This window comes from Sceloporus occidentalis, unplaced genomic scaffold, assembly GCF_023333645.1.
Source record: "Sceloporus occidentalis isolate IW3139 unplaced genomic scaffold, rSceOcc1.0.p SCAF_2, whole genome shotgun sequence".
In the NCBI taxonomy this organism is placed as follows: domain Eukaryota; kingdom Metazoa; phylum Chordata; class Lepidosauria; order Squamata; family Phrynosomatidae; genus Sceloporus; species Sceloporus occidentalis.
This window is the reverse complement of record NW_028316982.1, coordinates 74,350,018-74,374,746: the sequence shown is the minus strand read 5'-3', so window position 1 is coordinate 74,374,746 and position 24,729 is coordinate 74,350,018. Positions and strand designations below refer to the sequence as shown.

The following is a 24,729-nucleotide window of genomic DNA, read 5'->3' as shown; positions in this document are numbered from 1 at the left end:
TTTGGGATGTTAGGCCTATGGCGGCCAATTTTCTTTTTGCACACGTTGATGGTTCCCCCCTTACTAGATATCAATTTGTTTCTGTGCTTAGAATGACCATTGCACGCTTGGGTCTCCCTGCAAAGGAGTTTGGAGGTCATTCTTTCCGCATTGGTGCGGCCACCGCTGCTTCCAGGGCAGGTTTGCCAGCGCAGGACATTAAAAACGTTGGGCATTAGAGATCTAAGGCCTTTGCTGGTTATGTTCGCCCACATTTGGATCAACGTGGGGGACATTAAATCGCTCTTGGCAGGGTTGGCGGTAGGCCTTCTGCATAGGCCTTTTGTGGCGGCAGCATAGGCCAGGATCTGCACGTTGTGGTACCAGGGCTATGGAGCTCTGGTTTGGGAGTCAATAGGTACCCGGGGGTGAATAGGGCAGGCGTTTGGCCATTGCGGGGGCCAGAACGCAGGAGCGCCTCCCGGTGACTAGGGGCTTTGTGAATTGGTGAACGCAAGACAAGGTTTGCGGTCAAGTTGTGTTCCTTAGCCCCTAGGTCATCCCAAGCACCGGGTGGGTGCCCGGTTTGGATAATCAGACTACATCGGGTGGTTTGATTGCACAGATCCTGACCTTATGCTTTGTGCCAACCCTACCAATTGTTTGCAAATAAAGTTGTGGCCTTACTTCCAACATGTTGTACTGTGGTTATTTGACAGCAACATCTGAAGCAAATAAACACTCCCTTGAACATTTTTATGTTTCAAAATACACTGAAATTCTCATTGGGTCAGAAAATATCCCACAGTTCACACAATACAAAGGGCATTTCAGACCTAACACATTAGGATTAATAATAATAAGCCGTCAGTTATCTTTATTAAAATTTACACACTTAGGCGGCACAACTGTTTTATTAAGATGCTGTCTATCAGTAATTAGAAGCAGAAATATCCAAATCATGCATGTACATTAATCATACTAAATATATAAATATTTTGATAATAGTAGTGAGCCAACATGGTGCAGTGATTTGAGTGTTGGACTACAACGCTAGAGATCTGGGTTCATTTCTCTGTTTGGCCATGCAAACCTACTGGGTGACGTTTGGTGAGTCACACACTGTCTGCCTCAGAAAAACCCATGATGGGTTCAACTTAGGGTTGGAAACAACTTGAAGGCACATAGCAACAACAACAACAAACCTGGTGAGTCTTTTTCCACACAGTTGGGCATAAATGGATGGGGGAAATCACTCATAACGTGCCACTGGCACATGTAGGCCAGGTAGAGGAAATGGTCCTCCAAGATTCTGGGTGGAAGTGGGAAGACACCTTCCAAATGTGGTTGTGCAAGTTGCTTGTAAGGGAAATCATGTGTCTGATAACACCCAGTTCAGTTTTCAGGCTTTTTTTTGTCTTTGTCAGACAATTTTGCCTAAATTAGAGGCGCGCGTGCACACACACATGCACACACACAGAGCAAAGCCTTTTCAGAGCCAGTTTTGTAGGAAATATATTTTTCAAATAATGAGTCTCAAAAGTCAGCTCCTTGTCCAGGTGAGCATGCACACGTTGACTCATTCAATGAGTCTGAAAAGCTCACATTCAGGATGCATTAATCTGAAAACAAGTGTACTTTTGTGTCTGGGGAGTATTATTTTCATTGCCATCAATTTAGTACATAGATAGACTGCGATTCTAGACTTGCTATCAGGTTGCCCTGAAGACTGGGACCCCTCACCAGGCCACTCTATTTAATTTAGACTAATCTACAGCTAAGTGAAACTTTGTAACCTCTCTGATTTCCTCCTATCATCTTGAACACTCTTATTTCCCCTTCCCCTAAATGACCTACTCTGAGGGATTTTTTGAAGGGCAGACATAGGGAAGAGAAGAGTGACTGCCAGGTAATATTAGGAGATATTTGGATCTACTGACAGCAATTTAGCTGAAGACAAAAATATTTAACTAGTTCATCCCTATTTATTCTAATAGCAGCAATCTGACTTTTCTTTATGCTTATACATTCTGCTCAGGGGTGGTGAGTTAGTTCTTACATGTCATGAGGATGGGCTAAGAAACTGTTAACAAACTATAAAATCAAGGACAAAGTAGACAGGTTTCTTTGCATGCATCTACACTATAGAAATAATGCAGTTTGATAATACGTTACTTGCAATGACTAGGCTACATCCTTCAGAAACTAGAAATTTGTATTTTATGAGGCACCAACACTCTTTGGCAGTGAAGGCCAAAGATGTTGTAAAACTACAAACCCCAGTATGCCATAGGATGGAGCTACAACACTTAAAATGGTATCAAACTGCATTGGTTCTACAGTGTAGATGTACCCTGTGATTGAAATCCTGCACACACAGAATCATAGAATCATAGAGTTGGAAGAGACCACAAGGGCCATTGAGTCCCCCTCCATGCAGGAAATCACAATCAAAACATCCTGAGTCTTGTTCCTGTTCAATGGATGCAAGCTCCAAGAAAAGAGATTCTACTTCAACATTAGGAGGAACTTCCTGACAATAAGGGCTGTTCGACAGTGGAACAAACTCCCTCGGAGTGTAGTGGAGTCTCCTTCCTTGGAGGTCTTTAAACAGAGGCTGGATGGCCATTTGTCAGGGATGCTTTGATTGTGATTTCTTGCACTTGCTTGGAAGTAAGAATTTAATAAATTACACCAATATCTCATAAATCTTTTTTACCTTACCATATATAGTTTGTCTAGTTAACTCAAAAGTGGCAAAACCAGAAAAACTCATTCAGAATGAAGGCACAGAAACTACCTTCATTTGGCATCCTTAACAACAGTGATATCAGTTCGGGAAGGTGAAAGTCCTATTACATTTTCAAGTAATGGCACCAAATCAACAATAGCTCACTTAGAAAATGGTTGCAAGCAGGTGTGAAAAATAAAAGCTTGAAAAATGGGTCCTGTTTTCCCCCCATTATTTTTTGTTCCACAGAAAGCTTGTTCTCTCTTTCTCATTGTGCCTGCCCCCAAAATGTTTGCCAGTAAAAATTTGGCAGTCCACAACTTCAGATTTTATCCTATCCTATTTGTTTTCTCATTTATAGCTGACAAGATGAAACGGCTTTGTAAAACCACTGTTTGAACTGGTAGTGACTAACATGATGAAGGAAAGAGCTTCCCCATCTTCCAGACCACCAAAGCCCAAGCTGTTGGTGAGAAGAATAGGTAAGTATGTGAGTGACACATGAACAGTGCAAGAGGTCATTTGGCATTTTTATTAAAACCGGCTATGCAATAGCCCTAAGCTCAGATACTCAATAACTATTACAGGTGTGAGAGAACCTGTGTTGATAACACTGATTTTAACACCACTTACCAGTTCACTTCAGTGCACTTATGGTACTTCACCAGTTTCTCGGCACCTTGTTGGCGTATGGCTTTGATGTTGTCAGTTCCAGTTTAGGATTCATTCTTTCAGCACATTCAAAAGAACAGGCTACTTTGATACTTTCCCCATTCATCTGAACAGGCCTTGCATAAGAGCAGATCTATCAAGGATTCAGTCCTCGGAAGTGATGAAGACATTTAAGAACTGAGATGTGGCTTTAAATATGCTTGGCAAGGAAGTGTTGCTCCTTTGTGTGTGTTTCCTTGCGGCTACAAATGCTATCTTGTTGCACTATACCAGATGCCTATGACTGTGTGAAATAAGATGGTGACAGATCTTTTCGGAAGACCTGTTACCCTTCAACAGATTGATGTCTGAGTCAGACTGTGAGCCAGTGTTGGCAGCTGAGCATGTGCAATAAAGCTTAAACTACTATTATCTCTGCACCACAATTAGTATTATGTTAGCAAATATTGTACATTTGCTATCGTTAGTCTTCTAATGCGCTGGAGGGGTGGGATGCGGAGGGAGAGGGTGAATATGTGATTTTTCAAATATCCTTCACTCTAAGCTTAATTTTATGGTATGACTGAATGAAAATTAAATTTTACCTAAGCACAGTAGGTAATGTAGGCAACCCGAACCAAAGGATTAGTTTAAAAGTATTTTAAAATATTATATGAAAGTTTTAATTACATGGGGAAAACATCATAAAACTGTCCAGTAATTACAGCATATTGATTCCATCCCCTCCCTTGAAATGCTAAGACCATTTCAACACAGGCAGAATCAATAAACATAATTAAAATATGAGCTCATCAAAACAGCAATTAAATGTACTTAACAGCTTTTGTGGCTTTTTCTCCATATGGTTACTGTGGGAGTGTGAATCTGGCTTGCTAGATAAATGTAACAAAATGAAGTGAAAGCCTAGGAAAAGATTACCGTGGTATCATAAGCAAAGGCAATAAAGTTTAGCTCTATAATAAGTTCCAACAAATCAAAAGTTGACAAAACAAGCAATGTATACAATTGTAAGAAAGAAAATGCTGTTGTATATTTCTATGGGATTAGCGCTATAATGGGCCTTAAAGAAGGCAAATCAAATCTCTCTCCCATCATACAAGGTCCTGGGGCATCACAACATATAGGCTGCTTTCTTCTCTTTTTAATCATGTCTGTGTTTAGGAATTACATTACACAAACCTGATATTTGCTAAGGCTGTAATCCTAAACACACCTGCTAGGGAAGAAATCTCTGTTAAACACAGTGGGGCTTACATTTATGCAAAGGTACAGAAAATTGCATTATTGATACATTATGGGTAACTTGCAGAGCAGCAAATGTGGTGCAGTGCTGGACTAGAATGCTAGGAGTCCAGAGTTCAAATTCTGTCTCAGCCTTGGAAACCTAGCAGGTGATCTTGGGCAAATCATACTCTGTCAGCCTCAATGGAAGGAAGTGGTATACCCCCTCTTTCCAAGAAAGTCCCGTGATAGTTTAGCCTTAGGATTGCCAAAAGTTGGAAATGACATGAAGGGATACAACAAGAATAACAACTTATAAATAATGATAGGATTAAATTGTTGATATGTTATCAATACCACCATTGTACTATGAGACTATTCAAGTCTTAAGATCTTCAAGGGAAGCCCTTTTCAACCTCATTATCTTCTCAGGCTCATTGAGGCCTTTTTGATGACTCTTTGTAGACATTGCAACTCCTTCCCTAAGGAAGCTGGGATGTCTCCCTCATTCCTTTTCTTCTGCTGGCAAATAAAAAGTTTACTATTTTATTTGACTTTTAGGAATTTAATGGTGTTCTGTGCTGTTTTGTTGATAAATTGTCTTTCAATGAATTTTAAATGGTTTTAACTATAGATTAAATGTGTCTCTCTGTGTGTAGCTAATGTTTTTCTATGTTTTTAATCTGCTACTTTTAATAATTTGTAAACTGCCTGGGAAAAGGCAGGATATGGCCATAATATGACAACATACTCAGAAAGCCTATGTCTGGGTGACCTGTGTTCCTGCTGCTCATTCTCTTGTCCATGTATCTACTGTTGATTCAGATCCCCTGCTCTGACTTCATATGGTGCTTTCTGTCTTTAAACCAGATGTGAAATGGAGCAGATTTCAATTAGAGCAGGGCTAGACTCCTGCCATTCTTCATACTTTTTGGACTCCAGTTCCCAGCAGACAAGGTAATGGTGTGTGAGAGAGTGGGGATAGTAGTTTATCAACATCTTGTGGGTCACATATTCCTGGTGATGTATCAAAGGATGCTTTCAATCAGAACACTGCAACATAGAGCAGATGCCCACTCTACTCAAGCTCCACTTGTTTTTTGTACAGTTTGAGTAATAGGTGGTTAGTACCTGCCCGTGCTTGTGTCTTTGTGTACTCTTGAGTATTCACCATTACCAAAATGACAGTTCTGAGGACCTCAGTCTGCCTCTTGACATGGAAATTCAGCAGCATTAGAAAACAGGACAAGGAAATACTATCAGTAACAGTACCCTATTCAAGGTTCCAAAGCAAGATGTGAGAAAGAGAACGTGATAGACTTGCTCCCGCCAATTGTCACACTGGCTGCAGGAAAAGCAATGGTTCTGAATCTGTCCCTTCTACAAGTGGAGTTCTCTAAATGAACCAGAACCTGGAAAGACTGTGTTTAGACTAGGGTTGCCGAGTTTATCAGACACTAATATGAAACAACTGGTGAGCTCAAGAATGACAATGAGACAAACTATCTATTTTTTGAGGCAAACCTATATAAAGTCTCATGAGAAGAGGGTCTCTTGCAAGAGTTCCATGTTCCTGAAAGATTAGAGCTTTCATGGGAACTCACACAAGAAGCCTTCCTCTCACAAGACTTGAAACAGGTCTCTCTCAATTGCAAGTTGAACTGAGAGCAGGAAGAGAGGGCACCAGTCAGGCTTTCAAGAGATGGACCTGAAGCCATTTTAATTTCCATCAAAGGCTCCAAGGTTGGTCAGCTATGAGCAAGGCTGGCACCTGCATTTAGAAAAGTGGCTTCCCTCCTCCACACCGGCTATTTTAAACCCCCTTTTTATGCCCTAATAAGGTTAAGATGATACAGTAAAAAGAATGTTGTGGAATTTTGAACTTTGAACTACAAAGGTCCCTCAGTGGCCTCCTGCCAGTTCAGTCTACTTCATAGGATTCTTGGGAAGCAATAATGGTACAGTCCTGTATATTTTGAATTCACTAGAAGAGGAGAGGGAAACAAATCTGATAAACACATGTTAGCACCTCCCTAACGAAATTGGAGTGCTTGGAGTGCACTCTTGTTAATCTTAGGGCCTATGAAATAATACAGTGAAAGAGCTAATTATTTATGAAGAGAAACCAACCCAATTTGAATGCAGAAAGCACCTCAGCTTGTAAAGCCAGACTGATCAGCTACACCCATCTTGCAGACTATGGGGCTGTACAGATCACTACTTTGTGCTGGCTTGTACGCACACTAGGGCTCATCTAGGGCTGAGCGTTCACATGCTCAAAACCCTTGTTTCACAGCCTGACCGCCATTATGGTGTGTGCCTGTCCACATGGCGTGCACCATGATGACATCTGTGAGGCTCAGTGCCCAAACAGCCGTTGTCATGGTGCATGGGCACACCTATGGTGCCCTTGCCAGGATGCTAAAAGAACCCATCCAGAAGCAGGTTCTTTTTTCTCCCTCTGGAGACCGCGGCGTGCGGTTGCTGTAGCCTCCTTCTGAGGCAAAAATGGGCAGTGTGGAGCCACCCATCTGTATAGGCCCTATGTTTCAAGAGTATATTTCACACCTGTGGGTATGTAATCTCTCACTTTGCCTGTGAGAGAGGGTTTGAGTTTCTGTCAAATGCTGAAGCCTGCATCTTTCCTAGGGACTAGATCCATCCCAAAGCAAGTCAGTGACTCAGCAGAAGCCCTTGCCCCTTAGGTCATGTGCTCAAGGAGAACACATGGCCAGAAACAGCCCCCCCAAGCCTTCCCCCCCAAAAAAAACCACACAGAGTCAGAGATGGTCTCCCAAACACAGTGCACCTTCTGCTCTCTCCTGAGAGATGAAGCTCCAAAGACTGGCACTCAGAGACTCATGTGACAAAAGTAAAAGAATCAAAGTTAAGGAGAACAAGCTGTCCAGAGATTCCTCACCTGGTACCCCAGGCAAACAGTTCTTAGCCACATTGCGGACATGGCTTTCATTTTCAATAACACTTGTGTTGTACTGTATGATTCCATTCATGATCCCTGTCATTTATGGTGACCTCATAAATTTAATAGCATTTTCTTAGGCAAGGAATGCTCAGAGGTGGTTTTGCCAGTTCGTTTAGCTGACATATAGCCTATAGCACCTCGTATTTGTTGGCAGTCTTCCCATCCAAGTATTAACCAAGACTGAGCCTGCTTAGCTTTCACAAACTAACAGGATCTTGTATCTTTAGGGTATTTAAGCCAGTTTAGCTTTACCTTGTTATAATTCATGTCTGAGCCTCCTGGGGTCCCATTCAAGAGGAAGGTAGAATATTAAACAAATAAATAACAGAACAGTCCCATTTCACTTAATTTCTCCTGTTCATGTCCCTGCTCTTTGGTCAGACTTTTAAACCAGAGCCTAAAAGTGCAGTCTCTTCTATCTTCTCTGCATAAGAGTAGGGGAAACTGAACAGCATCCAAGTTCATTTCTGACTTGGATCCCAAGCACATCACTTTGTCCTGAGCCAAACAGCAGTGCCCAGGTCACTTTTGTCTCCTTCTGTCACAAGTATTCTGAGACCTCAAAAGAGGCCTTGTGTGTTCTGAAGGTAAGCAAAGCCAGAGGCCTTGGACATAGAGGAAAGGAAACCTACAGCATGAGCACTAACGCTACAGGCTCCTCCAGCTGGTCTTGATGCACTAGCTTCTTGGCTCTTTCTAACCATTCCCTCTATTGTTTATTATGATGGTGCTGTCATGATGGAATATACAATATTAAATTCTAAACCTAGCTTGCTACAGTGGCCACATATTTTACCATGTTGTTTTACAGGAGGCAAAATGTCTGGCAATTATATCTGCTTTTTAAAGCAGAAAATTGATTTGAAGAGTGCCAAAATCCAAAACAGACGATGAATGACCAAAATATATCTAGTAATAATAAACTTTTAAATTTTATTTTGATTATTTGAAATTAGGATGCAGATAGAGTTCCACAATTTGAGTAACAACAGCTTTAAAAAAAAGTACTAGAAGCAGGAGGGGGAGAGAAAGAATCATCCACTGTATTTCATAGGAAACAGCCCATTTATTCTTAAATTTTACAGAGACTTGGCAGTTTCTGGATGACTCAGCAATTAGATTGTCTGAAAACCTTTAAACCAAAATGGCAGAAGTAACTATATCATTAATTCAGAAGATGTTTAGCTGGTCTGCTTTTGTAACATCTGAACACTGAAGCTGTGATATTTGGGGGGGGGGGGGGCTTTCCAAGAAAAGACAAAATTCAATAGGAGAGAGAGTGTATATATTCAGTTCAATAGTAGAGAGACTGATAGTGAAGCCTGTGGATCATTGTGCCAACAATGGATTAATGGAAATTGTTAAAAACATGCTGGTGGTTTTTTTGTTGTTTGATTGCCAGAACACCAGAAAGAGTACTTAGCACTGTCTTTAAAAGGTGAAAATGCAACTATGTGAATTTGCATAGCAGATCCCACATTAAAAAATATCACATTTTTCTATGTAATCAGTTAAAGGCATGGCTTTCAGAATGAAGCCATAAGCAATCAGGCTTTGCAATAAGCCTGTAGGAACCAGTTCCAAGCCATCTAATTTTATTTAGATGAACAAATAGGGAACAAATGTTACTACAGTCGGTCCTTCTTATACACGGATTTTTTATACATGGATTCAAACATCCACGGTTTGAAAATGTTAAAAAAAAGTATAAATTTCAAATATCAAACCTTGATTTTCCATTTTTTTAAGGGATACCATTTTGCTATGTTATTATATTTAATGGGACTTGAGCATCCACTGATTTTGTTATCCACGGGGGATCTTGGAACCAAATCCCAGCATATAACAAGGGTCCACTGTATCTCATAAAGCTTAGGCACACATATATGCTTTAATACCACTAGATTCAATGAATCTGCTATAGTAAGAGTGACCTGAAAAATTATTTTAATCCCATATTTTTTCAATTTATTACTCAAGGCAGCTTACAATTAAAACAAAATACATACCAAACTCCTTTCTAACTATTTAGAAATTAGATGTGTATCAAATGCTATTTCCCTCCGTAAATCTCGTATGGGGCAATTCTGTACACAGCTGCTCAGAATTTAGGGGAATTTCCCTCCAGGTAAGTGTACCAGGGTTTGATTCCCTGTCAGACATGAAACCCACTGGGTGACCTTGAGGAAATCATATACTCTCAGCCTTGGGGGGGGGGGGGGCGGTCAGCCTTGGGGAGGAAGTCAATGAATAAATCTTGCCAAGAAAATCTCATGGTAGGTTTGCCTTAGGGTTTCCATAAGTTGGAAATGACAAAAAGTCACACAACACATACACATGTACAGGATAAAGGTTTGTATTTCATAACAGCACTTAACATCCTTACTGTCCTTTTTTGTTTCTTCCTAAAAGCAGAACTGAAACAGAATTCATGAGAAAAATTCAAGCAACAAAAAACTGTGCAAGGAAAACTGCATGAAAGTCAAAACTTGAATTTAGGGATATGAGATTCGTGTGTATTCTCAGCTGTAGGGGTAGAAATCGATGTGGGGTGTATGTGAGTGTTTGTGTATGAACAGCTACTGAATGTCACTGCCTCTGAAACACTGAATAGTTTAGATGAATCATCAGTTCAGTGATAAAGAATAATATTTCACTTATGGTTCACATTACACAATACAAAAATGTAAATGTCCATTTCCAGTTTAGACAGTTGATGCTTAACAAAATGGTTTCTGATGATAGTGCTTTATTTCATTTCAGAAATGCCAGCCTTATGAGAGAGCCAGCATAGTGTAGGAGTTTGAGTATTGCACTCTTCCTCTGGAGACCAGGGTTTGAATTCCTGCTCAGCCATGGAAACCCACTGAGGGCTTTTCAGACCAGACATTAAGGCTGGCCTGGGGTGGAGTCAGGGCATCACGTCCACATGATGCATGCCCTGATTCCACCCCCCAGGGCGCTGTGATGCCACATACTTCTCCACACAGCGCGCACTATCACAGTGTTCCTCTAGTGCTGCATCCATACAATGCAGCACCCAAGGACTGCCATATAGCCACACTGCCTCAGCTATTATGCCCTGGAAAGGCCAGATTGGGGTTGCAGTGTGAAACTGCTGTGGTCCCGATCTGGCTGAAGAAGGGGCGGCTGGAAGCTGCTCCTTTGGGGCTGTTTGTACAATCTCTGAGTGATTTTGGGCAAGTCACATTATCTCATCCTCAGATGAAGGAAAAGTCAACCCACTCTGAACAAATCTTAGCAATAAACTTCTGTGGTAAGATCACTTTGGGGTTGCTATAAATTTGAAATGACTTGAAGGTACACAATATAGATACCTGGGGTTATAAACAATGATGAAAAAATTCTGCTTTGCCCCCAAATTTCCTGGTCTGCAGTGATGTCCTTAAGAGCACACACACTGAGGTGAGATAAGCATAATCAGCCACATATATGTATCACCCTGGCAAACTCACTTCAGTACAAGGGGGACAATCCACATCTCTAGTTCTTCACATTACCTTGGCCACATGGCTGTGTTTTGCACCAATTTTTTAAATATGTATTTCTGCTTTAAGTGTAAGGAGCCAGTTGCCTTTCTTGTCCCACATATCTGCATTCAATGAATGATGATCATCAGGTCATGATCAGGGGACCCAGGTCACTGTCCACCAATCTTCCCACCAAAAACAACTCCCCTTGGTTGCACAGCGATACAGCCTCAGAGGGCCAGCCATGCAAATGATTATCCACACTTTACAGGAAAGTGCGGAGTAAAAGTCAAGCTTTTAAAAATTGGATTAAAGCCCTCAGGCATCAAAAAGAACTGCATTCTAAATGAATAATCAAAAATGTTGAGTGTCTTGCTCACAGCAACTACAAGTATGATTTTTTTCAGCAGTATAGATAATATTTCAGTCTGGTTACATATTTCACCATGGTCATAATTCAGGATCAATATGAAGCAGATTGTTCTACCTTAAATGGACATTATAAAAATAAGAAGGAGACAAAACCTCTCACTTATTTTTTGGGAACAGATTTCAGTTGCAATCCTATATCTAATTATTTAAGAGTAAATCAGTGGGATCTTATTTTTGAATAGACACATAGATGATTGTACTGCTGAGTTCTTTTCAGACAACAAATAGACATTAGCTCAGGGTGAACAAAGAAGACCACTTTCTCTTGGGGATTAACATGGCACACATTGACTGATAGTTACTGTTCCAGCTGTTGCTACAGGTTAAGAAAAAAAATTCTCAAATGGTTCTGTAACCATATGTAAAGCTGATCATCTGAAAAATAAAACTGCAAGGAGCCAGTTAAAGTAGACTGTTTTAAAGATGTAAGAAGGCAAAATGAGACTAGCAGTTAAGGTTCAATTAAGAAATTAATCAACCATCTTGCAGAAGAGCTGCCATATCAGTTTCCATATGTAAACCCATAGCTTACTGTAAGCAATGGGAATTGGTTTAAGACCTAAATATAGGTTGGAGGAGCCAAGAATAAAAGGGATGAATCAACCACTGGATAGAAACAATTGGCTGAAATGCAGCCAAAACCAAACTACTGGCTTAATCAATGACATCCGTACCAAACAGAGACTTCACATTGAAGCTGTAAGAGCCTGACATTGCAGCCGAAGAATGAATCCTTTCAGCAATAAGCCAAAAATGCTAATTAGCCTGAGAGACCTGGCAGTATATGAAAATTATTACTCATAGATAATTTCTTTCATTTCTGCCCCACCAATTGTCTTAAGCATTCAGAGGGTCTGAAGCAAAAGTTTATTTTTGTTCTGTCATTTTCTTCCCTCCCTCTCCCTTCTCTCACCAACCTCAAAAGACTAATTATCAAAGTATTAAACATGTTTCTAAAATACGACTGAACCCATCATCATACGCAAATGTGCTGAAGAATGTACCCCATTATTTGAAATGACAGGATGTATATAAAGCCCATATGTTTTCAAAAGGGTTTCTGTCAGTATTAATCAAAACGTTGGCAAATTTATGAACACACTGAACAGCATGCCTGCCATATGGGTAATCTCTCTCCTTTAATATTGGGAATTTGAATTAATAATAAACATTGTAGAGCAACCTCAAATGAGACAGAACCAATAATGTGAAAGCCAGAAAAAATAAAGTAACTTATGAACTTGATTTTGCAACGTTTGCTCTTAGTCTTCCCTCAGATGATCTCTCCTAGTAATTCTGGATGCTTAGTCGTAACAGTGGGATGGGGCAGACCTGGCTTTACTATCACATGCTATCAAGTGTGGAAACAAGGCTGCCAATATGACTGTTTTGAACATGGCTGACACCAATGTCCAACATCCTTGGACAGCTCTCTTGGCCTCAGGACCCTGGCAGGACTTGCTGCTGTGATCCTCTATTATTTTTCTGGTCTCGCAGATTTGAGATCTATATGGCTTGGGCCCAGAGTACTCTAAAAGCCTGTGGCAGGTTATAGACCGCCAAAAGTTACGTATTGAATACGTATTAGGGTTAGGAAGGGGCGGTGCTTCCGCACCCTCTAACCCTAATACGTATTCAATACGTACAATATGGCGGTGGCTGTTCCACACGGCCGCCGCCATATTGACGTAACGGATGCTCTGCGTCCGCACGTGGCGCACCGGAAGTGACGCCGCGAGTGCGCCCTTTGGCACTTGCGGTGCCTCTTCCGGGGCCTGAGAAGGAGTGCGATTTCCGCGCTCCTTCCTCTGAGCGTCTGGGAGCCCCGCAGTGTGGCAGCTGCGGCTCCCAGACACCGCAAGCAGCGGCGGCGGGACAGCGCTGCTTCTCGGCGGTATGTAAACCGCCCATATTTCTTCATATGAATCTTCTTATCTTAGTCTTCATGGGAGGGCTTTCTCTTGGGCCCACCAACCTCATAGGTTCAACTGGTGAGAACAGGGGAGAAAGCCTTTGCATTGACTTGTCTTTAGGCTATGCAGCTCCCTCCCAAGGGAGGCCTCATCCACTCCCTCTCTGCTTTCTTTTCGATAGCTTTCTGTTTAAACAGCTTTTAAGTGGTTGGACTTTTTTTAATGCCGTACTCTCTATTTTTCCTACACTTTGAATGTTTTTTTAAATTAAAGTTTTGATTGAGTTGCTGTTTATTTATTTATTTTCATTTTTGTATTATATATTGTCATAGCCATATTATTTTTTACCTTATATTTTAAATATACATTGCCTTGGGTTCCATAGTGGCAGAAATCAATCAATCAATCAATCAATCAATTAAAATGATGTGAAATGAAATGGTGTGGGATGAAACTGTTGGTAAAACAGGTACCATATGATGCATTCCTAGCCAGCAGAAATAGGATGCACAGGGTGGAGTTTTTTTTACCTGTTTGTTTTTTGCAACCAGGCCTTGGAAACAGAAGTTTGGAAGCCATTGTCAATCATTTTATATTATTGTCAATATGCAATGGCTAAGGATGGATGAATCTTCTTGTTTTGCTTTCTCCCATACTCACATTTTAAAGATCTCAGGTTATTTCTATTGGTTTTATAAAGAAAATCCCCATAAAATATTAGTAAGCTCTTACCAAAACTGAACCAAATCAAATTCTCAACCGTCTGTGCTGGCCATATGCAATAGATACAGCTATGTTGCTATTGTTCCTCCTTGTCATATAATTATTCGAATGAGGAGCCTATGGTGGGGGGAAAGAAAGCGGCCCTAATTTAACATCACAGATAGAATTAAATATTCAAGGAGTCAAAGTCAGACTTTCTAAAGCTAAGTAATCAAAGACTCTTTCATGTTTGGGTGAATCAGGTAGGTTTACTTTCCTCTGCTTCTGAACTGTTTGATTCTCAAATACTTTCTGAGGTATTTATGAATAAATTTAGGAATTTTGGGAAGTTATTTGGGAGAAAACAAAATCCTTGTTCTTCTAGCAACAAAACTAGCAAATATAATGCATATTTCTGTGCACGTTCTGTGCTTCCCTAAAGGTCAGCCCATAGTGTATACTCATGAACCACAAGTGATTCTTATGGCAGCTTTTCTCCCAACCATGTGTATTCCATCATAGGAATAGGCTGTTGTAAATCCCTAAATGATTTGCCTTAATATCTAGTACCGTGTTTTCAGAACGCATGGGTGGGCCTGTCTCTTTTTGTTAAAACGATTCCACGAAGCTGTGTTATCCTATTTGAAATAGTAACCCTATTCCAGAAAGAAGCAGACTTCAATTGAGATTAGATATTATAATCAGATATGATCAGTGCAAAATGATATTGTGTGAAGTTTAAAAACTTGGAGCTGTGTGTGGAACAATCCACAATAGACCACATGGTTACATCATATCTGAATTAAATTATATGCACTTCATTTATAGTACAATTAACAAGTGGGGAACACTGGGAAGCTATTGATTTGGAACAACATAGGTTTCTCCTATTACTATTCCATAAATATTCATTTGGTTATTTATTTATTTATTAAAATATTTATACCCTGATCGATATCAAGAGATACCAAAGTGGCCTACAAATAGTATTAAAACAGAAAGATAAGCCGTCAGTTACCTCCTCTTCATGAGGAGAATGAGATGATGGCACTGAAGTGGAGGCAGACACACTGAGCTCTTTGAGTGCCACCTTGTTGTTCTCACGAGGAAAACAAGGTGATGGCACTGAGAAGGGAAGGCCTGACCAGGTGTCACCCTTCTTCTGGCATGTCACCTGGTGTGGTCCGTACCCTAATAACGCCACTGTGACTCCTGGACAATTAGGCTTAATAGTACAAATATATATTTTTACATTATCTTTAAATTCTATGGGGATGTTTTTCAGGCTGTGTTTTGGCACAGTGGTTGGTTTGTTGTTCTTCTTTTGCTTTACTCAGATTTCAGGAGTTCGTGGTCTGGGCCATAATCTGCTCCTGGTCTTGTTTTTGCAGAGAGAATGGAGCTTCTCCAACTTCTGCTTCTGCTTAAGTGGTTGATTTGATTTCCTTATTGGCCATCAGGTGATGTCTATGTATACCAGTGGTGGTGAACCTATGGCATGTGTGCCATCTCTGTCACAGGGAACTCTCTCTGCCAGCACATGCGCCTGTTCCTCCTCTTCCCCTGGTGCCTTTAACTGGCTTCCTGAAGCCAGTTAAAGGCAGAGGAGAGTGGGGAGAAGAAAGAGCAGGTCTGCACCTGTTTCTTCCCCCTCCTCTTGTACCTTTAATTAGCTTCCAAAACTAGTTAAAGGCACGGTAGGGTGAGGGAAGGAGTGGGGGCAGGGTTGCCCTTCCCATCTTTTGAGGCAGAGAAAGCATGATTTGTGTGTGTGTTCAAGTAATTTCCGACTTATGGCGACCCAAAAGTGAAAATATCATGGAATTTTCTTGGCAAGTTTCGTCGAGGGGTGGTGGTTGCTATTGCTAGCCTGAGGCTGAGAGAGTGGGCCTTGGGTTTGCGTGTGTGTGTCATGTGTTTGTGCACGCCTTCAAGTTGTTCCTGGCTACCCTAAGGAGAACCTATCATTCGGCAAGCTTCGTCAGAGAAGGGATTTCCATTGCCATCCTATGAGGCTGGGAAAGCGTGACTTGTGTGTATGGTGCCTTCAAGTCCTTTCCAGCTTATGGCATCTCTAAGGTGAAACTATCATGGAGTTTTCTTGGCAAGTTTCATCAGAGGGGTGTTTGCGATTGCTAGCCTGAGGCTGAGAAGGTGTGCCATGTGTGTGTGTTTGTGTGTGCTTCAAGCCGTTCCTGGTGACCCTAAGGTGAAACTATCATGGGGCAAGCATCATCAGAGGGGGATTTCCATTGCCGTCCTGTGAAGCTGAGAGTCCTGCCCCTCAGATGTCCTGCCCCCTGGAAGGCAGAAGTTCTGCCCCAACCTCCAGAAGTCCCCTGGTATGGGAACGCCACTGAGGCCCTGTACAGACCAGCACTTTGTGTTGGCCTGTGGGTGGAGTCAGGGCCCAGCGTGGCTATGGTGTGCTTTGGAGGGCACAGAAAGGTGCCACTTTTTGTGGCTCCTTTTTGCGCCCTCCAGAGGCCAGATCAGGGCCGCAACATGAGGTTGCCGCAGCCTCAATGTGGCCAGAAAAGGGGCAGCCTGTCAGTCCTTAAATAGTTCACCATCACTGATATATACAGTCATCTCTTTGGTTTTGTGATGATCAAACTGTTGGTCTGCCAATAGTAGACGACGAAGAAGGAGAAGGAGGTCCTTTTATCATGTGTAGAGAAAAGGTTTCAACATTTTAACGGCTTGCTGAGCCACAGCTGGTGAATTTTTAGCCCCCCACATGTTGGACTGAAATTCATATTATCTAGTGGTGTGGGGTTATTAGAGGTGTGGGCCATCAATAGCTGTAAGGCCACACATTCCCCATTCCTGAAAAAGGCATGACCTACAGTGTTCACATACACCTATGCATGGTGTCAACCTCAGATCTAGAAGTCAGTTCACAGTTGTAGACTTCTGAAAGCTCCTGTGACCTACCCATTCATTTCAGCTGTGGACATCTATAGTACTGAACCCCATCTCATGGGTGTATTCCATATGGAGAGCGAGGGACACAGTCATGTCCAGTAAGAGCACCTTCATTCTAGTAAGAATTCAAATTTAATCATACATTTTATCCCATATGCCAAACTTGGGTCTATTTCACATCTTGAATAAGTCGTTATTGCCCTGGCGGCACAGTGGTTAAATGTCTGTACTGCAACCACTCACTCAAAAGCATAAGGTTGCGAGTTCAATCCCAGCTAAGGAGGTTCAAGCTTGACTAGGCTTGCATCCTTCCTAGGTCACTAAAATGAGTACCCAGATTGTTGGGGGCAATTAGCTTATACACATTGTAAACCGCTTAGAAACTGTTAGTTCAGTATGAAGTGGCATATAAATGAAGCTGTTTGTTTATTGGGACCTCCACCACACTTTGGATAATACAACATTTTCTGCCTGGGAATGAGTTCTGACTGGCAGTAGTGATAATAAAGTCAAGAAGTTCTGAAAGAAAGGACAGAAACTAAGGCTGTGTGGTGAAAAAATAAGGAAAAGAAAGATACTAGTCAATAATGTCTTGCAGGGTTTGAGGGGAAGGAAAGAGATACTCTTATTTTTCATTATTTCTACAAAATTGCATAGTATGTCCTAGTATTTTATACTGTTGCTGCCCCACAATAGTGTTTTTAATTATCTGAGGGTTTCCAATATTCTGAAGGGGAAACATGGTAAGTCATGGGTTGAGTATCCAACGTCTACTTTGGACAGCCTTTAGAGACAGATTTGAGCCTGAGATTTCCAAAGGTTTACAGTGAACACCTGTGAGTGCAGCCCTCTCCCACAACAATTAATAAATCAGCCAAGCCCTCTCCTTATAAAGACCCACTCTTTGATGTGCATGTCTTCTAAGGCTAATGCTTGTGCCTTTCATCTTGATTCAGCTGTTGTATAATAGATGACCCATCTGAAAAGATAATGCTGGTTGCATGGAACATGGTATGTGAACTTAACGCTGCTGGAATGCCAACCAGACTGGCCACGTTAACAATGAAAGCTAGGCTCCTTCTGGAGAAATATGATGTTGATTTTGACCTTAGAAGGAATCATTCCTGCTTAGTGCAGTGATGATGGCAAATATATGGAATTGATTAAATGAATAAATAACCCTATTGTTTAGTTTTGCATGAAAATATGTGGCACCTAGGTCAGAGCTAATCCTTAATTTTTTCCCCTATGCATAATAGATTCCAAAGTGTAAACATAACCACTAGCATGAACCAAACTAGATGCTCTGTGTCAACAGTCAAAGGTGTGATTGTGAACTTGGAAATAATGTTTGTGAATATCTTCAGACTACATTATGCTAGAGTTTTCAAGTTGATAATAAGAGCTGTTTGTAAGACTGCCAGGCCTGTTATTTTAAAGGATCTGGAATAAATGCACTTATTTCCTTCTTTCAGTGTTCTTTAACTCATCTTTTTTTGGTTAATTTTACAAAATTTCGATTTTGCATTAGGACAAATCTCAAGTAAACAAGATGAACTAATCCTTTGCTTTGCCTGTTTCCCCTATGGCAATTATCCTCATTAGCAAGAGCAAAAGATAGGATACCTGGTAGAGTGAACTGCTGCTAAAGTACCATGTAAACATTTGTCTTGAGGAAAGAGAAATGACAGATTGCCCCAACATATATTTGTACAGTCTGCTCTCCCCATATGCAGGGGATCCATTCTGGACCCACCCACCCCCCGTGTATGGGGAAAAGAGCATATGCTCAAGCCCCATAGAAAATAATGGGGTGCGTGCTCGTGGCAGTGCAGGTACATGCCCCGTTACTTCTGCCGGGGCTTGACTTCCACGTAAGCTCAAAGCTGCAGAAGGCAAACCCTATGGGGAGGGATGACTGTATGATCTATAGTAAAAGTGGTCATGCTCTGAAGGCAGAGGGCCATTTTCATGTCCTTCTGACTCTTGGTGAACTACACTGTCATCATTTTGCCAACCTGGAAGTGACATTTCAGGATCCAGAAGTCATTTCCAGGAGGTTCTTGTGCTGTTATGAGATGAACCTCCTCAAACAGTGTTTTAAAGGGGAAAAGCATCTCAGTGTTATATTTTGGGCTGAAAAAATGGGTGGATGGTCAATCAAAAATGGGAGAATCAGGGTTACTAAGGCCTGGAACAGACCACCACTTTAAGATGGTCTGGCGCCAAAATTAGGGCTCTGGAGTGTGGAGTATCCACACACTCCTGAGCCCTAGCAGGTGGAGGCGGTGGCACCAACATGGCGGTCTCCAGTCCACACGAGGGCCACCATGATGATTCAAGCATGGCGCAGCATCCGTATGTCACAGTGCCACGCTTGCATCATCAACATGCCACAGTGTGCCAATTGCACACTCACGGTGTCCACCGCAGGAACCAAAAAGAACCCGCTTTTAGCGGGTTCTTTTTGGTGCTGCGGTGTCCCTCAGGGGTAAAAATGGGTGATTCCAGCCCGCCCTTTCAGGGTGGTCTGTTGAGCCCCAAAGGTTGATGTGATTCAGGGGCCCATGGGGATGTTTGATTTCCCCCCACCTTTATCTGACAGCAGATGGGACATTTGGACCAAAAAGGGGGATGCTTTCCAATGCTATTTCAGGGCAAGCACTGGGGCATCTTCCCCCTGCTCAGTCCATGAGCCACCACTGTCTAAAGATATATAGTCAAGATATTTACAACTAGTTTAATGGTCATTTCTTCATCCTGGGAGACTCTGATGATTGTAGTTCTGTGGGTAGAGGGGTACATAACAGAATGTACTTCATCAAGCTACAGTTCCACCCCACCCCCCAGAAAGCTATGTCTAGGATGATATACAACTAGAGGTATTTTTGTAGTGGAGACCATACAGTGGAGACTCATTCAGATTTGCATGATGAGACTCATTACTCTGTTCTTATACCTTCTTGCTGTAAAATATAGCCCAGCTTGCTTAATTTGTGTCTATAGATATTCTTTAGTCTGTGATCCTGAAATAACTGAATCAAGATGTAGAATTTATTATTGGCCACAAAACCATTTTTCTAAGAATTTCTTCTTTTCCATTTTTGTTAAAAAGCAACTGTAAGGCTGTGAATGTAACAGTGAAAGTATTACATTCATGTCCAGTGCCAAGTAGTAGCCATTTGAAAGGAATGCTGGATAAGCAGGATTCCTAGCAAAGATAGGAGCTTTGATATACTCCTGAACTAAGTGCCATACTTTTGCTGAAAACGTACAAAATGATTAAGTAATATTGACAGCTTCCTGTAACAACATATGAGTTATGGAAAATCCAGCTTTTCCTATGCAAAACTTGGATTACTTTGGCACCCAAATTCAATCATGTTTTTGTGTAGCACTAGGCACATACAGTATATTGTGCTCATAGTTCTGATACTTCTTTAAGGCTGGAAATATTGATCTCATCAATGCCCAGTCAAATGCCAAATAATTGAAATCCTGTCACCATACCTGAATGGGGGACAGTGGTGGCAGGAGCCAAATTTCATCTCTGCGCCAAGACCACCCATGTGCTGCAGTGCCCTTATATTTGACATGAATAATATCTGGAAATTTCCAAACATCACTTCAGAGTTATTTTTCTGGGTTTGGGGGAGGCATTTCCTGGTTACTTATTGGTTTAGAATGGTGCAAATTTCAAATCTACTAGTCCTGGAGGCCCCAACAATGGCAACTGACATTGTTGGGGCCCCCAGGACTAGTAAACCCTCCATTTAAAAAAATAGGACTAAAGGCTTTGGAGATAGAGACTTGTGGAGATGAAGAAAGGAGTTGGAACATCCTGCAGTCTGCACTTTCCCTACTTCTGACATTCTGGAAGACAGAAAGGCAATTTACACTTTCTGTCTTCCAGAAGGCAATTCCTTTTAATCAATTTTAAAAATCATTTTAATTAATTAAAAATTGGAATAAATATATTTTATAACTTATAGCACCACAACTGTATTTAGTCTTTTATAGTCCCAGATTTATATTTTGCCTTTCTTTTCTTCTGAAACAGACAACAGGGAAAAACTAAGCAAGATTTTAAATGTGTTTCTTTGCATTTTCTCTGCAGAGTTGGTTTTTCTTTTTAAAATCCAAATTGTATCAGCTTTGCATTGGGGAGGAGAGACTGATAATTGAACTGGAGCAGACATGATGAGACAACCAGATGCAGCTTCTTCCTCCATCACAGTTTCAGAAGAGAGATTTTCTCAAGACTGCAGTCTACATACCTATTGTAATCCCATAATGATCTGCCTAGCTCCCTATCCTCCTGCTGCCAACTAATGCAGTGGCCATTTAAATAAAAATCTGAATGCTAAATGTAAGCATGATGTAAGCCTGCATTTAACACATTTAAGATCATGGCTGGCATCCTGTTCAGTATTTATGAGACTGTAAGCCAATTTTAATAATCTCATAACTCTTGTGATTCACATTTATGGTCATTAAAGGCTGAATTTGACTCGAGAAACCTATGTTTTAAATGAAGCAACACCCCAACCAAAGATGTTTTTTGTGGGCTGGATTGCTGGAAAGTTATTATATCTCCTAGTTGTGAGGCACATTGAGACAAGCAGATGCAGCTGGACCCTGAGATGTCTCTCCAGTTGTCCATATGAAACTTCTGCCCCTTATCCCAATACTTCTCCCATCAGACTTCTCAATCACATGGATATCAACAAAGCTGCGGGCTTCCCCTTATCCCCACCTCTGCCAATGTAAGGGTCTTTTGTCTCACACTTGTGGCCGTCAACTGTGGAGACCTACTAGATTCCCTCAAGGTTTCTGCATCCTTACATGTGTCACACTCCTAGAGGACAAAAGCACATGAGACACTAAAACAATACAGTACTTTATTAACAGCAGTTGAACAAAACAAATTAGATTAATAATACATTTAAACAAACATTGCACTCACACCCTTCTCCCCCAAAATTACTAACTCACAACTCTTTAAATCCAACCTGACTGAACCTAACCCTAACCTTAATCCTGACACATTTGTCCCATGCACTACTCAGTAGTCCCCCAACTGTGCCCTTTAAGAGATTTTGGACTTCATCTCCCAGAAGCCTCAGCCATGTTGGTCAATAGTCTGGGATTCTGGGAGATGAGGTCCAAAAAATCCCTTAAAGAGCACAGTTTGGGGACCACTGATACAGGACTCTCCCAACTAATTTAACTATACCAGTTGTCAACCTTATCCAAATCCCTTCAAACATTCCACCAGTCACCTCTTGCTCTCAGCATTCCATTCACTCTCCCTCTCCCACCTGCTCCTTACTTTCCTACCATAATAGCTAATACTTAAAGCATTTTAAGGGATCTTCTCCTCCTTTATTTCCTCCCTCCAGTCCATCTGCCTTGGTCCAGGCCTCAGAGGGAGAGAAGAATGCTGGACCTGATCTCCTCCCCTCCCCTCCACCATTCCCTTCTCCTTTTGTATCATGTCTTTTTAGATTGTAAGCCTGAGGGCAGGGAATCGTCTATTATCCCCTCTGTTGTAAACCGCTTGGATTCCCAGTGATTGGGCAGTATATAAATAAATCCTATTATTATTATTATTATTATTATTATTATTATTTTCCATAAAAAGTCTTTCACATCATAGCCTGTTTCAAAACACCCTATGACTGGCATCATCATTTCTAAGGACTCCAAACCTTGGAAACCCTTCAGTGGGGCTCTGCTTGGCTTAATAGGTAAGTGTTTGCAGAATGGCATGAATAAAAGTAGTTATCATAATATGTCTCTCTCATTGTAGCTATGTTTGACAATGCAAGAGCTCAGTAAATGTATAGTTTAACTTTGAACTACTAATGTATTGAGGGGGCGGGGGAGAGATAAGCAACTGTCGAATCCCAGGGCCTCATTTTTCTTAATGTATCAGAGGGGCATGAACCAAGTGGGGCATGGGACAGAGGGCAGGTTTCTCATCCCTTCTTCACTTTCAGCCCACTGATACAATGCCTGTTTCTAGAGCCTTACATCTGGAGGAAAGAGAAGCTGTGAAGTGAAGTTGTTCCTGATGTTTGCAGAATTTTATTCTCTCTGCCCTTCCACATGCCCCAGCAAATGTAAGATCTAGTAATGAAAGTAAATGTAATGTTTTGCAAAACCTACAAAGTCAACTGATTCATGCATATTTTAACAGTATAATAATGCCACTTAGCTCACATCATTTATTTTAAATGATGTATAGGTCATTTTTATTCAAACAGTTTTGAATTTTAACAGTGTCAGAAATTCACTGGAACTCCTATTATAATCTGTCTTTAGAACAGAAGAATTGCTGTGCTAGATGACACTAAATGTCCATCTAATTTGTTATTCTACCTTTAGCAGAAGAGGATCATCTTGAGGGATTGCCAGCTCCTGTTGTTTATCTCAGTATATGAAAATCTTGGCGTTTATGCAGTTTCTGATCCTGATTCACGTAGGATAGAAGAGATTTTTTTTTTCAGGTTTGTAATTCTCAACATCCATTTTGTACTTCCTAAGACTCTTAAGAACAAAATGCAACCTCCTTCCCAATCTCAGACATTATTGAGCTTTACTGTGCATTTTGAAGTAATAAGATGCAAAATCATGCATACATTTAAAATGTAAAAATGGTTAAAAAGTGTAATTTGAAAAATACACAAAACTATATTTTAGTTAATCAGCTTTATCACACAAACCTTAGTCTTGCCACATCTATTTTTTTTTAAATTAATAAAAAACCATATAAGATTTGGAGCTACAGTAGAGTCTTGATTATCCGTCCTTCAGTCATCTAACATTCCAGATTATCTGACATCACGGCAGCTTGGGGGCGTGGCTGTAGGCATTTCTGTGCTCCCAGACATGCCCCAAAACATGCCCCCAAACAAAACATGTTGTTACTGTAACATTACTGCAACATTACTTTTACTATTACTGCAATAAAACTTCAATATGTTTGCAATTTATAGTGATTTCAAGGTTTTTCTTGGGCCCTCTGGATTATACGACATTTTTGGCTATCCGACTATCGGATAATCGAGACTCTACTGTTATATTATCACACCTATCTTCAACAGTACAACAAGGGCTGTCAATAGTCCTGCACTCTCTCTTCTGCTTTCCCCCTTCCTGTCCTATGCCTTACCCAACTTGCCTTTTTTTTCTTTTAAATTTTGTAATGCAAGAAAGAAAAAAAGAGGAAGGAAGGAAGGAAGGAAGGAAGGAAGGAAGGAAGGAAGGCTGGGGAATAGTGAAGGGATGGATAGAGGGAGAAAGGAGGAGTCTGACACTACATGATGTTCAATATCTGGACTGCTGTGGACTGTCACTTATCACACTTGTGACATAATGGGGTAGCAGCACAACTGGCTCCTTCAAAGGCACAGCAGCAATGAGTCAGGGGCAACAGCATTTGATAGGTACTCCCAAAGGTACTATTCTCTTGGTACAACTGCGGCTTAAACCCTGCATCTGATAAAGGCTAATGTGTATAAAAATACAGTAATACTGACCTCACATTTTGTATTGTATGAACCAGGCCTGTAAGGATATAGCTCTGTCCCAAGTTAGTGGTATTTTCACTGCTCATGCACCACTGGGTTATCATTGTGGTACCATTGGCAAGGGCAACTGCACTGGTCACTC

The 24,729-nt window shown here is 41.1% G+C and overlaps 2 long non-coding RNA genes across 2 annotated transcripts; both read left to right on the top strand.

Moving 5' to 3' along the window:
• The first annotated feature begins 965 nt into the window (after positions 1–965).
• LOC149318548 (uncharacterized) lies at positions 966–12,889 on the top strand. The gene is made up of 4 exons (XR_016279816.1): positions 966–1,187; positions 3,072–3,192; positions 5,474–5,560; positions 10,002–12,889. It is a non-coding gene; the product is annotated as an uncharacterized LOC149318548 (long non-coding RNA).
• A 9,785-nt stretch (positions 12,890–22,674) lies between these two features.
• Positions 22,675–23,535, top strand: LOC149318547 (uncharacterized). The gene is made up of 3 exons (XR_016279815.1): positions 22,675–22,802; positions 23,081–23,177; positions 23,443–23,535. It is a non-coding gene; the product is annotated as an uncharacterized LOC149318547 (long non-coding RNA).
• The last annotated feature ends 1,194 nt before the right edge of the window (positions 23,536–24,729 follow it).